Source organism: Lissotriton helveticus, chromosome 1_1 (assembly GCF_964261635.1).
Source record: "Lissotriton helveticus chromosome 1_1, aLisHel1.1, whole genome shotgun sequence".
NCBI classification, from domain to species: Eukaryota; Metazoa; Chordata; class Amphibia; order Caudata; family Salamandridae; genus Lissotriton; species Lissotriton helveticus.
Window position 1 is genome coordinate 937,057,690 of NC_136057.1, and position 20,343 is coordinate 937,078,032.

Here is a 20,343-nt window from a genome sequence, read left to right on the forward strand (position 1 = left end):
CGCTCGTGAAAGTCAAGGATGCAAAGGCCTCTATCCAGCACCACAGCTAATTTTCGACGGTAGATATGGGGAGAAAGCACACCTGCCCTGCCTCGACAAAGCACTTGTTTTGTTTTGTTTGTTGGGCTGATAAATGCGTTACTGAACTTGAGCTTCAACTCGGGCACCTGCTGTAAGTGCTTCCTGTTGAGGTTTAATTTTTGTGACAGGAGCATCGTGCCAGAATGAACCCTGCCCTTCATATTTATTCAAGAAGACGCCACCGTTTTGTGCGATACCTCTACTCACCTGGAGTACTTTCTACTGGCTAATCAGTAAGTGCTACCTCGTTGGGTAAATGTCTAGAGCTTTTCCTACACTACAGCTGCGTAAAGTGCCAGAAGAGTTGTCTCCAGTGACCATGTGTGTGTTACCATGCCATCGCAGGGGTTCCTTGAGTGAGCTGGCCCAGTGTTGTCACTGGGTTAATGTATGTGTTCCCCAATGCTTTACACACTGCCTCTGAAATAAGCCTGTCTGCTCGTGCCAAGCTATCAAGGGGGTGGGCAGGGGTTATGTTCGGAGTGTACCTCCTTACCCTGACTAGATGAAAGGGTCCCTATTTGGTCAAAGGTACCTACCTCTGCCAACTAGAGACACCCAAATCTAACAGCCACAGCAAATGCAATTGCAAAACAATCACAGTTTACCACCTACTTCAAGTATTGATAAGCCAGTCGCAAACAGAAAGCGGTTCCCAGGGGACTGGCAGTGAAAACATGTTTAAGAGCAGGCAGTGGTCCCATGAGGAGCTACAGCAACATTTCATTTTTCTTCCCTAAATGAATCCCCTTTAAGGAAAATGGTCCGCATTAAAAAAAACTGCAATATTTAAAAAGAAGGCACATCCATGGGGGTCCACCGTGTGAGTGATGTATGATGTATTCACTCATGCTTTTACAACGCATGCCTTTACAACATGGGGAATACAATGAACAATTTGTTACCATGCATTCCATTACAACGCAAGTTGTTACACCAACTTAGGGAAGTTAAAAGGAAAAATCGATAGCAGTGGTAACTAAGAACTACCAGCACATCTGCAAAGTTTAAGGTAAGTGTAACATATATAAACGAGCATGGTGTGCTCAAATGGATCAATCCTATGCCACCACAATAGTGTAAATAATATATGTAACAAAGACTTGCACATACAAACAAATGAATGGGTAATCCAGAGCCCCACAAGAATATAGTGATTAAGATCTAATAATCTTGTAGATCAAATTTTAATCTTTTCCAAACATGTGTATCTAACACTTTGTTGTTACATGAATCACACAATTTGTTGACATGCAGGTCAGTAGATGATATTCACAGTCGACAAGCGTTTTGTAGTTTTGATGACTTTTTCAAGGCAATTAGAATGTTCAGCGTCCTAGACCATCTCCAATCTTTAGAGCAAAGTACGTAGCAATTTTGCCTTGGAGCCCCAAAGACCAGGTGGTCTACCGCCTATCACCTATATGTACTCAGTTGTATTAAAAAATTTAACTTGTCATAAGTTGCCCCCAGTTATGGTGGGTAACGCTGTTACTTACAGAGCCGCTACAGGTGTTCGTTTTAACTGTGAGGCCGACTGAAGCCTTCGGCTCTGCTTTTAGGTCCCACCATAACTGGGGGCAACTTATGACAAGTCAAAGTTTTGGATGCAACGAAACACTTGTCGCCTGTGAATATCGTCTACTGACCTGCGTACCAACACGTTGTGTGATTCATGTAACAACAAAGTGCTAGATACAAATGTTTGGAAAAGATTCAAATTTGATCTACGAGATTATCAGGCCTCAATCACTATCTTCTTGTGGTGCTCTGGATTACCCAATTATTTGCCTTAGGGAAGCACTGGACTTTGGAATAGTATATTTTACTATCCCAACTCCAGTCTGTGCAACAGTATCGGAAGGTATTTGTTTTAATATGTAATGGCAACAACGTGTTTATTGTAGTGCCTGTGTTGTAATGGCACTGAGTGGTTCTGTCTGTATTGTAAACGCTATTTCCCCCTGTGAGTGCTGGGCATTCCCAATGGGTTGCAAATTGTGTCCTGTCTCATGAATATTGATGAAGCAGGTCATCTGTGACCCCATTGGGACTCACTAAATGAGTCTGAGACACATTAGTGCATTCAGTTTTTCAAGTCGTAAATAGTGAGTCGTAAAAATTTGCAAATTGCGACCCGCAAAATTGAATGGTTGTCCATCTGGCCCTAAGTGTGTACCATCCTATATAGTTATAAAAAAGAAGGGAGGTCTCCTTACAAGTCCAATCTGGGACAAGGAGTAATACGAAGGTAACTAAAGTACAGGAGAAAGTATATAGAAAAAGAGTAGCAATAGACAAGACATTAAGAAATTGTATTATTTATTTCCATTAAGGAATCTGTGTCGAAAAGTGAATCCAGAATTAAATCAAACCAAACAGAAGCACCTATATATAAGAAGGTGACTCGGTGAAGAATAAGAAGACCCTCAAATTGATTACAGAGGCGGAATTTATTCCGAGTTCTTTAAAAATAAGGTATGCAAACTAGTAGTATATAAGCCTACAATAGGCAGTTAGAAACTTTCTCATGTATAGTATCTCTAGAATAAGTACGGTCCCACATAACTCAAAATGAGAACCATATGCAAATAGAATAAAAAGTGCCTGTAAGTATTGTTTTGACTACACTTTGACTATGTTTTTAGATAATATGACAGTTGATTGTTATGACCTAGAGGAGTAAAAAATGTGGAAAAGAATTATAAATTATAAGATGTATGTATCTAATTGTATGTTTCTTTTATTAAATAGAACATTGTCCTGATGAAGGTGTTATTACAAAAACCGAAACGCTGCGTCGACAACCTGTATTTTATTGTTCTTTATGTGAATTTGACACATTTTTAATCTCATTGTATGGCACTGTATTTTTGTATTTAACAATGCATTATATGTAATAAATTGTACAATTTTTATACTGATTTTATTTTATGTTTAATCTTTTATATTTGTACTTTTGGAAACATGGTTGCCAATTAATTGGGATCTTGAGTTATGAGGGGGTACATACAATAGTTTTTCATCTTTTGAAAATATTGGGACTTCTTTCTCTTTACCATCCTAGATAGTCAAACCACTTGTGTCCAAGGTATCTCCCTATGAATAAAAGGTTAATTAAAATTGTGTCCAAGGACTCTATCTGTGAATAAAAAGCTAATTGTGCACCATCCTTAATAGTTTAAGGATCTTTCCTCTAATCAAGAGAAAGCCAAATCAGAATCCAGGAGCCAGCTCTTGGACCAACAGTGAGGCAGGAAGAAAGAACGAAACAGCAGGCTGATATTAGAAGTCAGTGTTCGGTCTCCAGTAGGATTTGTGCCTTCAAATACAGTAAAGAGTATGAAGATTAAGAAGAGGTAAGGAATTCTATTGGAGCTGGCTCGCCTCTTGCAACTTTTTGACGGGGAGTGCATGGAGGAATACCCTTGGTTAGCCACTTTTACTCATAGCATAAAATGCAGATGCGCAGAGCAGTGGCGTGTAGAATACACTATTAGGCATGTTGACTCACTGGAACCGCTCTGGACTTGCATATGCATCAAACACTGATGTGCTGAATGGTGGAGCATGGAATACCTTGTTAGCCACATGTGGTATACCCTCTGTTAGACACTTTTACTCTCTGCATAAAATGCTGAGGCTTCGAGTGGTGCAAAGTAGAATACACTGTTAGACCTGTTTTCTCACCGTAAACACTCCAGACTCACATGCAATGGACTCGCTTCTAAAACAAGGACAATTGGCTTGCACAAAACCAGGCCAATCTGCCGGATAGCTTGCACCCATTAGAAATCGTTCTACTAGTCGGGTGTGGGCTGATTTCACGCGGTGCGGCCTGCCCTTACGCAGAACAATCTCACTGCATTGTGCCATGCTCCCAGTCTTCCTTCCAGTCAGGTGCGTCCTGCTCTGGTGCACCTAGCTCAGATTACAGTCTCGCACAAGGCCCGTTGCAAGTCAAACAAATGCCCAATAAAATTTTAACAAAAATCTCATATAAAGCTTTCCACACTTCACTAGCAAATGAAAGTCATAAACCGTATCACAGACGTCTACTGCTCCCTTTAATCACCAGACATGAGGGCGTTTTTAAAGTCTCCATGGCGTACTCAAAGCCATTGTCATAAAACAGGCACATGTTTGAATTTTGCGTAGCACTATTAGAAAGGCTGGCCCCATTCACACTGCAAGATGACAAGTTCCTTCTCGTAGGGGACTTCAACCACCACCTGGAGGCCCTTGCCAAGGTAGAGTCTGCCTGTCTGCTTGCAGCCATGGAGTCCCTTGATCTCTCTTCTGGAGTAGGAAGCTCAACCCACTTGGCGGGTCACGTATTGGACACCATTATTCCAACATCGCAGATCTAATAGTAGAACCTCGGCAGAAGGTAAGCTGGATGGACCACTCTGTACTAAGTTCTTCCTGGGCGCCCTTAAACTTGCGAGGTCTTTCACAACCGCGCAAAGAACTCTGCAGAGCTTGGAAAAAAGTGACAGCATTCGCCTGTGGCAGTGTCTTCATTCCTCCTGTATTTTCGAACCGCAATGACTGGGATATGGCTTTAGATTCATTTGATAACAGATGACCTTGACTCGATTGCACCACTGAAGATGGTAAAAATCCAGACCAGGGCAGCCCCTGCCCCCTGGTAAACAGATATACTTAGAAGGGAAAAAGTCCTTTGTAGGGTAAAAGAAAGGAAATGGAGAAAATACAAATCCAATCAAGATGAACGGTGCTACCGAGAGGCCCAGATCATTTATTTTAATAGCTGTAACGCAGCCATGAAAACATATTTAGGCTCTCGTATCATCGGGGCCAAAGACTTCTCGCGGGAGCTCTTTGCCATCCTGAAGGAGTTTATAAATCCACGGGTGAATAATCCACTCCCACGACCAACACAGGAATTATGGGATCACTTAGCGACCCACTCCACTAATAAGATCGACACAATATATCGCTCCTTCGGGCCTGAAGAGGACGTTGATGAGAGAGCCCCCTCCAGGGAAACACCTGCTCCCTGAGTTTAGAATGCTTCCCCACCATTATTGGTGAGCAGGGTTTGTATCTTTGTTCTATTATCTCGAGCGATATCGGGTTCTGTTCTAGACCCGGTACCACCTCAGTTTTGTCTGAGCTAACCCTGGTTTTAGCAGACACATTTGCAGACATTTGCAACATCTCATTAGCGACGGACACTTTTCCACGCAAATGGAAAATCGCACGCATTAAGCCCCTACTTAAAATGTCTATTGCGGATCCTATTGATCTACAGAATTACAGCCCAATTTTCCTTCTCCCTTGTTGTTCCAAAATCATGGAGACACTAATCAACCAACATCGTTCTATCTATCTAGAACAGAACAAAACATTAGACCCATCTCAGTCTGGCTTCCATGAATCCCAGAGTACCGAGGTCACCTTACCAGAGGTTACCAATACGCTAAGGATGTCACTGGATAAGGACTCTCCAGTTATGTTATTGCTGCTTGATCTTTCGGCAGCCTTTGACACCATCTCTTATTGTATCCTGTTGAACAGGTTTCCAAAGATTGGTGTCAGAGGTTTGGCCTTTAAATGGATTCAGAATTATCTGTCTGAGAGAGTACAATGCGTCCAGCTGGACTATTTTGTGTCTCATACAACTGCGGTGGATAAGGGGGTTCCACAAGGCTCTATATTGAGCCCCACTTTATTCAACCTATATGTTACCCCATTGGCCCCAATCGTCAGAGACTGCGGGTTTGAAACTAAATCCTACGCTGATGATACGCAGCTGATTGTGCACATAGAGAACGACCCTGCAGTAACAAAAGCTAAGTTCATAAAATGTATGACTAGCATAGCAAGTTGGATGAGGAAAAGCTTCCTGCAACTTAACTCTTCTAAAACTGAGATATTGTTATTTGGCAAGGCAGAAGAACTGTGGACCTCTGACTGGTGACCATCAGAACTAGGAGAAGCTCCTTCCCCAAGAGGATGGGCCAAGAACCCAGGTGTTAGAATAGACAATAAGTTATCAATGGAAGAGCAGGTGAAAACTCTCGCAGGCACCTGCTTCGGGACCATGCGGATGTTCAGAAAGATCTTCCCCTGGATACCTCTAAATGCCAGAAAGGCCCTTATCCAGTAGCTCCTAATCAGTTGCCTTGACTATGGCAACTCTTTGATGGTAGGAATTAGGGAAGACCTGTTATCTAGATTGCAGGTTGTGCAAAATACGGCAGCTCGTCTTGCCCTCAATAAACCAGCATGAACCTCTTCCCTTCCTCTCCTACGCCAACTTCATTGGCTTCCTGTTAGGAAACAAGCTCTCTTCAAGCTGCTTTGCATGTCTTTAAGTCCCTGCATGGAATGAGACCGGCTTACTTGGCTAATAAAATTGAACGCTATCAACCTGGATGACAAATTAGATCCAGCAATCATAGCTTGCTCCGCACCCAGAGGATTAGGAAAGCTAAAATGGGTGGCCGCGCGTTTTCCTATCTGGCCCCCAAACATTGGAACGAGCTCACTGAACAACTTCGTGCCTGCCCCAACCTACCACAATTTAAAGAAATGCTCATGACTTGGCTATTCTAAAGATCTTATTTTACATTTGGCCTTCCTTCTCAGGCGCCGAGAGATCCCCCTGGGGATGATTTGTGCCCCATACAAATGATTCTGAAGTCTAAAGTAAAAGTTCTCTATTCCACCCTCGTCGTTGGTGTAGCATCTGGTATTATGAAGGATACAAGCAGCCAACCGTGGGTCAAACAGGTTACATTATTTCTTAGTGAGTGAAGTTCCCATCCAACCATCTTCTCCGTCTCCCACCTTTCCCTGCCCATTCCAACCTCCACCATGCAAAATGACCTCATAGCATTCTGCAACGCATACACAGTGATGGAGGCATTACATACAATACAATCATGTAGATGTTATTACTTATTTTGCAGATACCACACCCTCATTCACGGTGGTCAAAAGGAGAAATTTTCGGTTTGGAAATCCCTTTCATCAAGTTTAGGCATTGTCGGTGGTCTAACGCAAAATGATGGGGCCCCCTTGCAGAATGTGATGAGGGGCCCTAGGTCTCTCATATCTCCCAGATATTCATTGGCGTTGGAATGAACGGGGGAGCTTGAACGATTGGGTGTCCCCTGAATGGTTGGGCTCTCCCCTGCACCACAGGTGCTGCAGGGGCCAGTGCTACGCCCCTGGGTATTTTCTAAAAGGTTGTGCTGTTTCTAGAGGGAGATGAGTGGAACAGTTAACTTCTGTCAGAGGAGAGAGTGCACTATGGTGATGAAAGTGCTCCAGGAAATGATTGTTTTTGGACAATTGAGGTTCTAAACTTAGGGACTTCCAGTTGAAGCATGCATCAGCTTCACATGTATACATAATAAATGGAAATATTACCCTATTATTTATTGTTCATAAAATATCTTATCCATTCCCACATCTGTGCATAATTTGTGCCGAGTGCGGTTGCTACATACAGAATATCATTTTAAGATGATTTGCTGCGTGTTAATAAATACACAGAATAAATATTTCTACTGTCAAATATACTGAAACACAAGAACTTCGCGATCCGGAAATAGGAGTGGTCTACTCAATTGCTCACAGCAAAAGCATTCAGAAACATTGTGACACTGAAACAGAAACAGGCCCAGGACATGTGGCCTGCAATACGACTTAGGAATTTAAAATAGCAAAGGGTCAAATTGACGAACAGTTATCCCTGTAAATGATTTGAGCAGGTGCTTTTTTTTTACAGGTTATTGATGTTTTATTGAGTACACTACACAGTGCAGACATTTTTTTACAAAGCTCCACTTAAATTGTGACACACATAAAACTGAAGAACACGGCTTCAAGACACGACCCGTTTTGAAATCATTTCAACTTCGAATGAATTATTACTCTTAGCTGAAAGAAATTTATGGCATTTTTCCTGATGTGTCTGTTACGATAAGATGCACTTTTGACTGTTATCAGTGGAGACCCATTGCATGTGTTACTTTTTCACATGGACGAGCACAGTTTAAAGTGATCTTCCCTAATGGGTTATTGACTGCAGCAATTTCATGAACAGGTGACTCTGCCCAAGTGGGATATTTCCGAGGGGTTCATTGCCTGAGGTACTTTATGAATGATTCACTAATAGGGGTTGAGTGGAAGCTTTTTAAGTAATCATTGCCATTTTGATTGACACTGATTGACTGTGTCGTTTTCTTAAAGGGCATTGCATGGTCAGTTTTTAAAAGCATGCACAGGCTCAGTTTACTGCTTTATGAGAGGCTGCTTGCAGTAATTTGGTTAGCAATGCACTAATGAAATGGTCAATTGGGAGGCTAATGTGAAAATGAATAGTCAGTATTTCCAATTTGAATCGCAGCTTTAAGTTGACTCGTTTATGGAAAGATATAGACCAACATTAGTTCATTGGCAGTATGACTTTGAGTGTGGATTCCGAGAAATGGTGACTAGAGCTTTCAAAATAAAATAAATTAAAGGATATATATGAGATCCCCACAAATGCTATGGCAAGGCAAATTAGTCAAAAGAAATATTAAAAACATCAACTTATGTGCAGCTTAAAAATCTTAACTTTATTGTTGTATGGTGTTGAGACGAAAAAGTATTTTGCATGGTAAAGATGTGTATCCTTGCCCTGAGTGCCCAACTGTATCATTGTCTGGATCCCTAATGTTGATTTCTTTCTGTCATAGGCGAAAACAGATCATGCGTGTGTGTCATGGCATAGATCTGTCTCATGGAGTGTGATCTTGTTGGACCAGGAAGGGCGCCCAAAGCTCTACCCATTTAGTGGTGAAAGGCTACTGCCTTCATCAGGAGGTAAATAGCACAAGTATGATGGTGACAGAATATCTATTGTGTGATGATTAGTAGTGACCAGGTCCTTTTTACCCTGAATCATTGGAGTGAGGTCTACAGGCTAACTCACCCTATTAAAGGTTCCGTTGCTGTGTGTTTAACTCACCCTTTGCCTATATCAGATTAATGTAGAAGCGCATGTGTAGTGAAAACGTGTGCCAAGTGCATGTGACTGTGCAAGACATATACTAAGCAGAGGGTGCAGTGTGGAACCATTTGCACATGGTAAGTGTGTGCATTGGCAGAGGGTGTTTAAAGTAACATATGCTTGTGCAGCACAGAGAGACTGGTATTCAACAGTGTGCTCAGACTGAGTGTGTGTGCTTCATGTAGAAATGCTGGTGGTAGCATGGAACATGGGCACAACAATGCTAGATAGTGCTGTGAATGTATGCTGACTGCAGAAATGCCTACACCAGAACATTACAAGGAGGACCTTGGGAAACCCAGGTGTGCCTGGTGAAAATGTAGTAGAGGAATCTCCCCCAGATAGCATTGTATATTGCTGCATTCCTGTAAGCTGAGTATGACAAGCACTGGGTGATGTGTTGCCAGGCTCTACCTGTGCAATTCAAAGGGCTCTTTGATTCAGTGACAGATCACAAGGAAAGGGCCTGGACATGTCTCAGAAAAGGGAGATGGTGCTGATAAAGGAATCATAAATGGAAGGGCTGAGGGCGAAGGATTAGTCTTTTATGCACCAATTGCTGTGCCTGACTTCCAGATTTGAGTTCTGGCAACTCCCATGAATCATATTGTGGGTTAATCAGCTTCAGATACCTGCCTGCTGTGACAGACATCATTCCAAAGAAGGTATGAGGGGCAGAGATATCCATATCAAAGAAGCAGAACCCCAACATAAAACTTTAAAGTACCAGACCATGAATCACATTTTGTGTCTAAAAAAGAACTATAAGCAGGGGTGTCTGAGACCCTATACTTTATCATCTGCCGAGCAGCCAGCCACGCCCTGCAAGACTTATGCCCATGACCAGGACTAGTGGCCTATCCTCTTAGTCTCCCTGCTATGTGAGAAGACATCACCCAGGGAAGCCAAGATCATCTGCCTTGGAGTCTGGTGCACCAGTACCTGCCTGCTCGCCAAGACCGGTGTGCCTAGGAGGGAATGGAGTGTGTTGGAGAAAGAGAGATCCACAGGGGAGCCCAGAAGTGTGTGGCTCCTGAACGAGGTGTGAGGAGCTGTGTGCACCAATCGAACCGTAGCCCATGTGCCACATATTGAAATTTGGTCATCCCGTATGCTTGGAAGCGTCGCCGTGCACCAGGACAGTGCTGCACTGATCGGGCCGTTGCCCATGAGCAGCATTGTGGAAGCTAGCAACCTTGTATGCCAGGAGGGGCCGCCATTTGCAAAGATGATGTGCAGCATCGATCGGGCAATCGCCCATGTGTGGGAAGTTGCTGTGACCCCGTATGCCAGGAGTGGCTAAGGAGGAGGCAACCTGAGGCCAATGTGACCAGACAGTAAAGTTAGTTGGAGGGACCCATATACCAGGAGGGGCTACTCGAAGCGCTGAGCCAGGAGGTAAAGGTCATTTCCCATGACCCAAATTGCTGCTACAACCAAGACGAGGGAGGCTTTCTATCCAAGGAGGCCTGAGGACCGAGTAGACACCGTCAGAGCCTTGACGGAGCAAGGAGACTGCCCCAGTCCCAAGAAAGGAAGAACAAGACTTACTGCTTGAGGCTGGAGCCGGAGCAAGTCCAAAAGTCAGGATGCCGGTAAGCAGGACTCAGGAGAGAGAGGGGGCACCTGCCAAGAGCTGAACATGTGAACACGTGCAGCCCAACTTTGCTGATCCAGGCCAGGACCGCACTGTACCACTGCCTGGTTTTGTACCGCTGGAGCAGATAAACTAAGAACTGGGTTACTACACACGGAGTGATATACTGCCTCTGGGTTTTTGCAACTCTTCCTGAACTCTAAGTGCCTACACCTTATTGACAGAGTCCAAGAGGGGGAAACTCCGTGAACAGGGCCTAGTAGTTTACATTCCCTGGATGTTGCTGCACGTGTTTGGAGAATAACCACACAACAATTACATGGGAACCTAGTAGCGCAGGGGATGGTCGGACAACTACTAGGGTGACTACTTCAAGTGGGGACTGTGTTATTGCATATTAAATGTAATTTACATTTGCATGTGTAGAATTAGAATTAAAATACTTTTTTTCTACAAAATAAGTATTCAAGTGAGCATTGATTGATTGTGTGCGCTGCATGCACTGTGAGTTATGAGTAATTTCACTGATCTGTATCAACATTTCCCTCTGAGAGAGCCTTGCCTGCTCGCACTACATTACCAACTGAGAGTCAGATGCAGAAGGAGGCACTTGAGTAAAAGGCATAAACCACCTCGGTTGGGCCCAGTAACCCCAGCTTGCCCTGTGGCCCTCTAAACGGGGCTCTGACATGTGGCTTATCTGTCAAAAATATTTGTATTTAATTATTTAATCATAAAATACATATCACTTACACATATGTTCATATTATAGGCATTAAGTAGGCCTCATGATTAATGTTTATTAATGATGATTGTAGAACCGTGCACACTTCAGTAAAACAGCCATCTCACTAGAAAGTATCCCTACTCTAATATCGACATAATGGTAAGATGTGAGAAAGTGATTTATTAGTTGGGGTGTGTTGGACTTGGCCCTTTTGGCAGGTTCACCCCGAAACTTTTTGCTTTTGCCTAGCCTAGCCTATTTCTGTAACCTGGTGTTGGTGATTTTAGGCTTCTGCGCACTTTTTCACTGAGGTCCAGTGTAAAGTGTGTGAGCTCTCTGTGTATGTGTGGTGAGTGGCCTGCCCTCCCATAGGAATGCATGGGGAATATGTGTGTCCATGGTAGTCCCTGATGTGTGGGGAGTGCAGGGTCGAGTTTGGCATGTGTGAACTGATGAGATTAAATGCTGCACGATGATGTGTGCGGATTTATTGTGTCTAGTGTGGAAGTGCCACTTCTAGAAGTTGGCATGTCTGTGCAGTGAATGTGAATTGACTGTCTGGCTTGTGATTGGCTGGAGCTGGCTGGTGTGCCTGGCTCCAGGAGTCAGGATGGGTCTGCCCCGGTGGTGAATGGAGAGATCTGCATGTTGATGGGAGGGAGGAGTACTCCTGGGACCTGAATAGGGCTTGGCCTTCCCTCCACAATGCTAGATCCACCCCCTGCGGTGTGTCTGATGTCCCTGACCCATCCTGTGAATAGGCAGAGGGGCTGAGCACAACAAAGTGCTCCAGAACCAGTTGTATCTGGTTCGCCCATTTCCTGCGCCTTTTACAACAAAGGATTTATGTGTATAAGAAGGGGCTGTGACCCCATGCAAAATGTTCTTGTGCTCAACTCGAATCTACCAGGGGCGTGCTGCTGCTGGGGCCCAGGGGAAGGCTTGCCTCCCTGGGCCCTGCCCAGCCCCTGGATGCTGGAGGACTTCTTGGATCCTTTTTGGTGTTTCTATTTTTCTAGCCTTATGGATTTATGCTGCCCTAGCGCCCTGGGAGCACTTTGCCTTCTTCCTGTGATCTGGATTCCCCCAGAGGGTGAGAATCTGGGGGCTGTGCAGCGCTGATGCTGCAGGCCCTGGTGAGGGAACCCCTCTCATGGGGATTCCCCGTGTTGTCAGCCCTGTGGGTGCCACCCTGCTTATTTAATTACTTTGGTGCACAGGTGCCACCCTGCGTCTTTTGTTTTAATCTGAAATAAACATGGGTGCCAACCCCGCTGTTCATTTTTTTGGGATCTCGAGGGAGCCTACCCCTCGTTAATGCCCCCGAGAGTTGACCGCCGCAGCCCGAGCAGATGATGGCCGCCGACCCGGAAGCCAGGCGAAGGTCGCCTGCTTCTGGGTGGGGCCGGCGGCAGGGGCAGGAAGCATTGCAGATGAAAGGGGGAGGACGGGAGCCTACCCCGCCTACCCCAGCATGGCAGTGAAAGAAGGGAGAAGAGTCTTCTCAAGCAGGGCTCCTGTGTGCCGTTGGGAGCCCTGTGTGTGCCCGCAAGCATGGTGACGAAGGCGGAGGGTGCCTGAGGCACATTACCGGTGCCTGCCCCCACCGTGTCTGAAGAAGTGACATGCGGTCAGTGTGGGGCCCCCATGAGCCTGGGGGAGCCTCGCAGGTATGGTGAGCAGAGGCAGAGAGGGCACGAGGCACTCTGCCGGTGCCTGCCCCGCTGCAGTCAAAGGAGAGGTGCAGTCGCCAGCGAGGCTCCTGTGAGGGAGAGCCCCGCCCGCTGCACCAGTGAAGCCACCGAGGCTCCAGTGAGCCTGTGAGAGCCCCGCCGCTTGTGCAGAAGAGCCCCGGGTCCCAGGAGGGGGCCCGGGTGAAGAGGAGATCGAGCCGGCGCCTGCAGCAGGACACACGCAGAGAGGCCGGTAAGAGGGGGGTCTCAAAGAGTTCCTTGCTGTTTCCTTGAGCAGACCTGCCATTGTGGGCCGCCCTTACAAGAAGGGCTGGTAGATGGCTCTTGCTATGGACCCCAGTGGGGCTTGGGGACACGTTCTTTTGTTTTATGGGCTTGTAGATGGCTCCGTGGGGGCATGCTGCTTTTAGAAGCCCGTGCGCTCCACAGTGGCAGAGGTGCCTTCAAGGCGGTCCCGGATGGCAGTAGGCCGCCCCAACGTTTATTATTGACTTCCAGAGCCCGCGTGGCTCTAGCGACGAGCTACTTAGAGTAAAGGGGCCTCAGTGGAGGTCCCCCAGGCACCGTGGTGCCAGTTCGTTCTGGGCATGTTTATTTACCGAGCCAGATTGCTCCAACGCTCATCCTTGGGGCATAATTGCTTTTCTGAGCCCCGTGGCTTCCACGTTTGGGGGCATGTTTCTTCCCAGAGCCCGAGTGGCTCCACCAGTGGGCATGTCGTGCTTTGAAGAGTCAAATGGCTCCAAGGGGCACAGTCAGTTGTTCCTAAGGGCCAGTGAGGGCCCAGGCTGCAGTTTACAGCTGCCCAGCAAGTAGTGGGCAGCTGCACCGTTTAGGCGCCATTGGAGTCAGAGTCCATGAGAGGGACAGAAGTGGCACAGAGGTGCCAGGCCTTCCACAGCTGCGCAGCACTTAGTGCCAGCTGCAGCATTTAGGCCCTGTTCCTGTTCTCAGCTGCCCAGCAAGTAGTGGGCAGTTGCAACTTTTAGGTTTGGGCAAATGGCGCACCCCAGACTGACGCTTCGTTGGCAGCGCACCCTGACATTCTGGACACAGGGCATTTGAGCCCCTTCTTGAGATGGCCAGTTGGCCAGGGGGCTGGTTTATGGATAGGGCGCAAGGCCCTAACTGTGATATGTGCTTTAAATGTGGTGCTAGGAAATGTAATGCATCTAGTATGTTTTACGCACCCTGTGTTGATACCTCTAGTGATGGCTTTACCTGTGGAGGTTTGTGTTAGTGAGATTGTGCTTCACTATGATTTACACCCCTAAATGTGAGTTATGCTTAGGGGGGTAGGGTCTAATGTGTTTAGACTAGTGAGGAGATTGCCTACTGTATTTATACTGGTTAGGCCTAATGTGATTTATGCGTAATGTGCAATGCTGTTATGCCTGTGATACCTCTAAAAGTGTTTTCATGCTTAGGAGGTTGTTGTTCCTAGTATAGTTTATACTAGTGAGTTTATGTGTCCCTGCGTGATCTATGCCTATGGTGATTAGTATTGCGTAGTGTGTACCTACCTTTTACCAGTGGTTACTGGTTGTGTTCTACAATTGTTATTTGGTGTTACAGTTACTCTAAGTGCTATTTCTACTAAGTGCTGATCCTGACAGTGGCCCACGTGGCGCTGTCCTGTGTAAATAATCCATTTTGAATATGGCCCATGCCAGTTGGCACAATGTATATTGCGTGATTACTATCTGATGTTTTTTAAGAATACAAAAGTTATTTTTATATAACCTTGTGTGGAGTTCCTTTTGTAGTGTGCCTGGGATGTTGTTGCTGTGTGCGTGCGCAAATGCTTTACACATTGCCTCCGAGATAAGCCTGACTGCTCGTGCCAAGCTACCAAGGGGGTGAGCAGGGGTTATCTTGGCGTGTTACTCCCTTGCCCTGACTAGAGAGGTGGTTTCTGCCCGGCTTTGGCGCAAGACTTAGCCAACCAGAAATCCCAGTTCTAACAGGGTGGTTTGAGGTCCACCACAATTAATGAAAGCACTATCCTGTTAGGTCCAGTTAAAGATTTCAGTAATTTAAACCTGAGCTCAGCCCTTGGTGGGTTTGCCACAGAAAAGACAGTCTTAACTTAAAGAAATTGTGTAAAGCATATAGTATTATAAAAGCAGTTAAAAAGTCTGAAAGACAACACATTAAAATACCACTCCAATTTATATAATTAGATGATAGCATAATGAGCAAAATCACATAAAAACAACAAAAATCATAGATTAATTTAGACATAGCCAAGGGTCCCAGGACCTAACAAACAGAACTTGGGGGTCAAAAATGACTAGCAGGGGCCACCAGTATGGACCACGTCAAGTCAAGTTGGTACTTATCAGCTGGGTGCTTCAGGAGAAAGGTTTCATGCAAAATGCTGCATATCTGTCGCCACACAATAGGTCAGACAACTAACTCTTGGAGTCTACGTCTTTGTTCTGTGTAAATATTTCCAGGGATAACTCTACCAACTTTTAACAGATGTTCCTGTAGGCACTGCTGCAAACAGTCCACAGTGCCCTCTGACTTTTCGTTATATAGCGTGAACTCGACCCGAAGGTATTGGCGTGCTTTTACACAAACACCATTTACATTACACGAGGACACATTCATTTTTAGTAGGCACACGGAGATTTAGTGATTTGCCCAGAATCACAGGATGTAGAACCGACACCGAGACTGGAACCTTACTCATCATCCCCCCCTTCCCTGTGTCTCCATATATTATACTAAAATATTAGTATCAAGGGGACCAGTCTTATGTAAAAAGTAACATGTTAATGAAAACAATAGAAATTTCAGCATCAACAGCAATTTCCATATTGAACAAGGTGTAAAGGTAAACGTTTTTCTGTTGCTATCACACCTATCTGGTTGAGAACAAAAACAATTATTAATATTATTATTATTAATATTACTACTGATGCTACAAACACAATAGTCTTTGCCTTGCTGCACTTTGCATCGATGTCGTGGGCTTCAATTTAATTCCAAAATGTATTGAATAAAAAACACTTATGTCGTACTCTGGAAATGTTTTTTAAATACAATTCCGTTAATGCTTAAAAATATAGGGACACAAAAGCGAGCTAGATAGAAGGACAATGAGCGTCACCTTCACACCTACACGGTGCGTGGGGGAATTCGGTGATGATACATGCTTTATTACTCCAGCATTAATACCACTAGTCAGTTAATACTACCAGTGAGCGCTCGCACTAGTGTCTTGTTCCGAACAGACATCAAATTCTCTGCGGTCGCTGACGGTATTTCAATAATTGTGACAATGCGGAGTTTTGTTCAGGTTTTACACAACATGCTGAGAGCACACTCCCATGAGACAATGTTTATTGTTGGGTACTTGCTTCAAATCACTGCATCACATACATCGACGCCGCGATGAAGTCCACCCTGCCCGAACACTCAGCCTTAACATGCGTGGTTAAGCCTGAGTCGTTGTTCGGGCAAGTCGTTGCTGGCTTTCGTGACTCCGGAACAACAGACTCCGTAACTCGTTGTTCCGGAGTCGTTGTTCAGGATGTTTACCATTATGGCCTTATAGGAAAGTTGAAAATGTCAAAAAAGTAAGCCAATTTTGCCATGTTTTATGGGTTAAAACACATGCTCCAGGGCCTTGTTAGCAGTGCCCCAGTGCAGATAGTAAATAAAACAAGCAGCATCAGTCCACAGGAAATGGGGATGACCACTGAAAAAAGCATTAGCCTCTCAAAGGGCAATACTTTTCAATATAGAATATGCCTTTGCGGATGTTTGATCTTCTCTTTTGATAGAAACAATATTCTCTGCAATACAGGCAACTAAAAGAAAGACAATGAACCTTAAAACAGAAGACTGATCTTTTTGTTTAGGTCTTTAGTGCAAGAGGCTTAGTAGAAGATCATCTGCAATAAAAAAAACACAGACCTTCTGTAATGAATATGATGACACATACATAATAGAAAGACTATCCTGGGTCACATAACAGTGGGGGGGCACAAGGGAGGCTATTCGCAGCCCTTTAAAAACCCTCTGCTCCCTTTAAGTGCTTTTAATTTACAAAACATGAATATATTACAACATGTTTGGGTTAAGGGTATTTAGTAACCCTGGGCGTAGTATGCGTAGTGGAGCTACGCGAAGCTACGCAAAGTGGGTGAGAAATTACCCCCACCTACGCACTTCGCGTAGCCCCACTACGTGCCGCCTGCCCCCCTCCCCTACAAACCTCATTTTTGTAAAAGCTGAAATAAAAGTAAATAAAAGGCACTTACCTTGTCCGCTGCGTACCGGGGCTCCCTCTCTTTTACAAAAATTAGGTATGGTGGGGAGGGCGGGAGGGAGGCGGGTGGCGGGCAACTTCGCTACGCCCACCTACGCTTTCTGCTTCCTGCTTCTTGGGATTGCCCTGATCTCCGTGAGGAGTAGACCTGCGTGCTCCCCTGCATTTCCTGCCACTGTTCGCGACACCCGCTCCGCGGGTGCCGCTCACCGCCTTCTGCCCCGTCCTCCCTGGTGTGAGCGGCTCCACAGTCGGTGGATTGCTAACGCGCTCCCAGGTAGAGGCTAAAGCCAGTGACAGCGCCTGGAGCATACCGGGGGACTGCGAGGTCCAGCAGCCTCAGCTGTACACAGCTGCTGCCTCTTCCCCCGGCGGCCACGCCCCCAGCCTTCGTGGTCAAACACTGCCTGGATCCGGCTGAGTGGGCGCTTTCTGCTTCCTGCTTCTTGGGATTGCCCTGATCTCCGTGAGGAGTAGACCTGCGTGCTCCCCTGCATTTCCTGCCACTGTTCGCGACACCCGCTCCGCGGGTGCCGCTCACCGCCTTCTGCCCCGTCCTCCCTGGTGTGAGCGGCTCCACAGTCGGTGGATTGCTAACGCGCTCCCAGGTAGAGGCTAAAGCCAGTGACAGCGCCTGGAGCATACCGGGGGACTGCGAGGTCCAGCAGCCTCAGCTGTACACAGCTGCTGCCTCTTCCCCCGGCGGCCACGCCCCCAGCCTTCGTGGTCAAACACTGCCTGGATCCGGCTGAGTGGGCGCTTTCTGCTTCCTGCTTCTTGGGATTGCCCTGATCTCCGTGAGGAGTAGACCTGCGTGCTCCCCTGCATTTCCTGCCACTGTTCGCGACACCCGCTCCGCGGGTGCCGCTCACCGCCTTCTGCCCCGTCCTCCCTGGTGTGAGCGGCTCCACAGTCGGTGGATTGCTAACCCGCTCCCAGGTAGAGGCTAAAGCCAGTGACAGTGCCTGGAGCATACCGGGGGACTGCGAGGTCCAGCAGCCTCAGCTGTACACAGCTGCTGCCTCTTCCCCCGGCGGCCACGCCCCCAGCCTTCGTGGTCAAACACTGCCTGGATCCGGCTGAGTGGGCGCTTTCTGCTTCCTGCTTCTTGGGATTGCCCTGATCTCCGTGAGGAGTAGACCTGCGTGCTCCCCTGCATTTCCTGCCACTGTTCGCGACACCCGCTCCGCGGGTGCCGCTCACCGCCTTCTGCCCCGTCCTCCCTGGTGTGAGCGGCTCCACAGTCGGTGGATTGCTAACGCGCTCCCAGGTAGAGGCTAAAGCCAGTGACAGCGCCTGGAGCATACCGGGGGACTGCGAGGTCCAGCAGCCTCAGCTGTACACAGCTGCTGCCTCTTCCCCCGGCGGCCACGCCCCCAACCTCCTCCTTATCAGCTGACTCCGCTCTTCCGCGATGCGGGACGCGCGCGGGACGGAGCACGGGGCGAAGCCCGGGCAAAGGGCGGGCCCTCTGTGGCCCTCAGTGGCCGAGGTAGGCTGGGCTGGGCCCGGTTATTTTCATCTACTGTATTTTCGTATTGAAGTGTCTTATCCTTTCTCCTATTGGAAATACGCCTGACTGTCTGTGGAAGAAATCATCCATCTAAATTGACTGGTACCTTCCTCGGACTTTATTCTCGGGCAGCCTTTGTTGCATCTCCAGGACTGTTTTTATTATTGTGGTATATTGTACTAATTTTGTGTTCACCCATCCGGTGGAGAATCATTGTTTAATATAATTTTGGGGACACATTTTCTAAAAGATGTTTAAGAAATTGCGGTCTGGAAGGGAAGTGGGAGGTTTGCTTGGTGCAAATAATGAAACTACTCGTACGAGAAATAAATCGGTAAACAATCCCCCCCTTAAGGGTCAATGCCATCTGTATGAGCTTTGGGATGTGCCCTCCCCTAAGAACGTTAATTTGTCTACTAAAAAGGCCCCCTGTGTCTCGGCCCAGGAAGTCCATATGCAAGCTATTACATGCCCGCCGCTTTCTTTTGCGCAGCCTCCATCTGTGCCAGTGGTGTCTTCTTCCCTTGTTTTTTCCGAAGGGAAAGGAGAGAGTAAACTCACTTCTGTAGTACTTGAGAGGGAACCTACGAATCTTCCCCCTATGCCTCAAACCCCACCGAAGGATAGGTTGGGGGGTGATTTGTCCGCATTATCTATTGACCATGAACTTTGCGGCCGGTATGTAGATATAGCGAAAATGGAGTCCATGGCCCCTATTAAATCTTCAGGGGGTGCTACCCCATCGGGTCTAATGTTGTATAGTAGTACACTATCATTGAATGATCAGGATATGTCTGATTTGTTAGTCGCTTCCGGGACCCCGGGTCTTAATCTATCTGGAATTTGCCGTCCACTGGAAGCATGTGAAAAACCAATTTCTGAATCCATGATTGCCTTGGAACAATTACTTGCCTCTATTTTATCTCTTTTGGGGAAATTTGTTGGCAATTCGGACTGTATTTTGGAATCCGTTACCCAAATACTGAAGTCATTGTTACAAAAGTCACCGGATATGAGGAGTGTTTCCCTTATGACCGAACATAGTTGGCCGATAGGGGAAATAAATGTGGCTTCAGTGGATTCTGACACGAAGGATGGGACATCAGTTTTGATACCACATACTGCAGCTATTCCCTTAACTGCAGTGCCGAACTGTATAAATAACTCAGTTCTTGAGATAATGGAGGAAAATAAATCCATATCTGACCCTAAAGTGGTTCAAGACTTATTTCCCATCTTCGTGTCTGAAAATAAAAACGAACCTATTGATGATAAAGATGAGGTAAAGGTAAAAAATGGTAAATCTAGAAGCAATAAGGGGAATAAAAGGAAACCAACTCGTAAATATAAGAAGAAAAGGCAGCGTCGGATAATTTTTCAAAATTCTTTGTCTGCACTGGAGAATGAAGTGATCG